This window comes from Cyprinus carpio, chromosome B15 (genome assembly GCF_018340385.1).
Source record: "Cyprinus carpio isolate SPL01 chromosome B15, ASM1834038v1, whole genome shotgun sequence".
Classification (NCBI taxonomy): Eukaryota; Metazoa; Chordata; class Actinopteri; order Cypriniformes; family Cyprinidae; genus Cyprinus; species Cyprinus carpio.
This window is the reverse complement of record NC_056611.1, coordinates 821,211-824,125: the sequence shown is the minus strand read 5'-3', so window position 1 is coordinate 824,125 and position 2,915 is coordinate 821,211.

Genomic DNA, 2,915 nt, shown 5'->3' with positions numbered 1-2,915 from the left:
AGGGACTTCTTGAGAAGTCCGATCGTGAACTGGGAAACCCCCCCTCTCTCTCTGGCGGAATGCCACGAGCAAGGGTTTTCTTTTGTTTTTATTGAAAGGTTGGTTCACACCTATGTCACCTTATGAACCAATGAGGTGTGAGAAACTGAGGCGGGAAAAAATCTTCTTTGTCTGTTGATTTCCGCCCACTGGTCTAATTCATGGCGATGACAAAATTACACATTTTTCCTCAGAAAGATTGTACTTCTGAAACAATGCATCTTTTTTGTAATTTGTCGTTGAGATTCGTCACAGTCGGGTTTCTACGATCATACAGACACCATAAACTATAACTTTGCGAGTCAGGGATACAGAGATACAGAGTTGTTCCTAACTACAGGCATATAAAGTTTGATTAAACACACAGTAAACATTATATCTATTCCACTATATCACGTGAAGACATCTAAGCACATAAAGAGATACATTTAATACATTTTTAGAGGTAGTTTATCAAAAGTGTTCATGTGTGAGCCAGAAATGCTCGTGTGGGTGTGTGTGTGTGTGTGTTTGTTTTTTTTGTAATTTCGTGCTGTGACCAAAAGGGCGGGTGTTTCTTTCCTTTGATGCTCACGAGAGTGTCTCTGGATCATCTCGAAGGTGTAATAAATGTCACGAGGGCTGGGATGTTATCGACATCGTGGCGCCCGAGGGGGGGGTTTATGTTGGAGGATGTCGTAAAATCGAAAGTCCTTATCTTTTGTTTTTTTGTTTTTTTTTGAAGTTCTTCTCTCTGAGTGCAGGACGTGTTAGAGAGTCAGGATTCATTAATATGAAACAGATGGTTGAATACCATCCGCTCATTAGTGTTACATTCCTTATTTGTGGTCGGATGATGCCCTGTGGTCATTATCGGACCACACCCATCACAATGGTCGGATGGCAGGTGAATCATGACGGTCGGAGAGCAGGTGTTTGTTAGGGCTGACGACCCAGCTCGATGAGGTCCGTATCAGTTTCTGGTGTGGTACCTTCCTTCCGTGGTTTCCATCGGAGACCTCCAGTCAGGGTTGTCCTGAGTTTGGCTGCAGAGGTTCGCATCTCGTTGAGTTTCCTGTATATGATGAAGGCCACACCAAGGGTCAGGGTGTGGGCCGATGACCATGGAGATGCACAGTGCTGTGTCAACTGCAGTCCAGGCTTGGACAACAGGTGAGGTGTTCAGGATGGTTGATCGAGACAAGGCTTGGAGGGCTGCGTCGACGGGAGCAATGTCAATGAGCTGAGGCCCCGTTTTTTCAATCCATAGTTCTAACTCTGGACCTAGGGTGAAGTTGTAGTTCTTGAAGAAGGATGGGACAGTCTTTCCGCTTCGATGGTGGCGGTTGAGTTTAGCTTGCATTGGCCCCTCCCTGTCTTTCTCTGCTAGTGGCCACATGTCTCTTAATCTGGTTACGGTGGACCCATTTGAGAACTGGTTCTCTCGATCTCCGGTTTAGCTGGATTTGGTACGCAACTGGGGAGAGTTTGTTCATAATCTCATGGGGTCCCGTCCAGTGTGGTAGGAATTTCTTTGACAGCCGCTGGGGGCCCGTCTGAGTTGGGGGGGGTGAAGCTGTAATACAAGACCCTGTCGCCCACATTTAGTTCTTGGTGTGATGCTTTCCGGTCGTAATATGTGCTTTCTGGCCTTCAGCGCTTTTTTGCAGGTGTTGCTGGGCAAAAGCAAAAGTTGTTTTCAAGTGTCTATGGAGCTCGTCAAGATACTGGAATGTGGTGTAAGCAGTGACAAGGTTGGAGTCTCCTGGTTGATACAGCAAGTGTAGTGGCAGGGTCATCTGCCGCCCAGTCATGAGTTCAAACGGGGACACCCATGTTGATTCCTGAGGGGTGGCTCTGATGGCCATCAGCACAAGGGCTGGTTTCACATCCCAGTCTTTCTGGTTAGCAGACACATACTTCAGCATGGCGACCACCGCTCGGTTCGATCTCTCTACCTGGCCGGACGCGATTGGATGGTGGCTGATGTGAAGTTTAGCTTGTACCCCTAGGCATTTCCAGATCTGTTGCATGATCTCGGCTGTGAAGTGGGTACCTCTGTCTGAGTTGACTCTCAGTGGCAATCCGAACCTGGAGAAGATATGGTTCATCAGGAGGTATGCCGTGGTTTGGGCAGTGTCATTGGGTGCTTGCATACACTCTACCCACTTGGTAAACTGGCACACCACAGTGAGAAAGTACTACTTTTGCCTCTTGTTGACCTGGGCAGGGGTCCTACCCAGTCAATTTGAAGGTCTGACCACGGGAACGTGATCCCTCTGCGTTGCAGTGGGGCTCTGTGGTTTGGGTTTGCTGGTGTGAACTGGCAGCACACAAGACATTCTCTGACGTACTCTGCCACATCTTGCTGCATGCCGGGCCAAAATGCCACCTGTGTCAGTGTGTCATACGTGGCTCTGGTACCGTGGTGTCCAGCACATGGTGTGTCGTGGGCGTACATTAGTAGTATCCCCCTTTGGCATCGTGGCACCACGAGCCGTGGCGCTGTGTTGTCATCAGGTGCAAACCACAGAATGTCGCCCTGTACGCGCAGCATGTGTCTGGTGTTATATAGGTGTCGGAGGCACGAGTCATCAGTGAGCTCAGCCTGCGTGATAGGGTGGTTGGAGGGGTCAGAGAGAGGTGGTTAAGAATTGTCTTTATGGCAGTGTCAGAAGCTTGCATATCTGCAATGTCGTTGTTGGAAATCTGTGGAGTTAGCGATGACTCGTGCCTCCGACACCTATATAACACCAGACACATGCTTCACCTGTGAGGCGGGCACTGCCACAGGTGAAGGTCGTTTGCTGCGGGTTAACACTGCAACATTGGGGCTGGGTGTGGGTTCTGGAAGTGACCACACCTCCCCATGTAGTGCGCCTGTTTTTGGCGAGGGC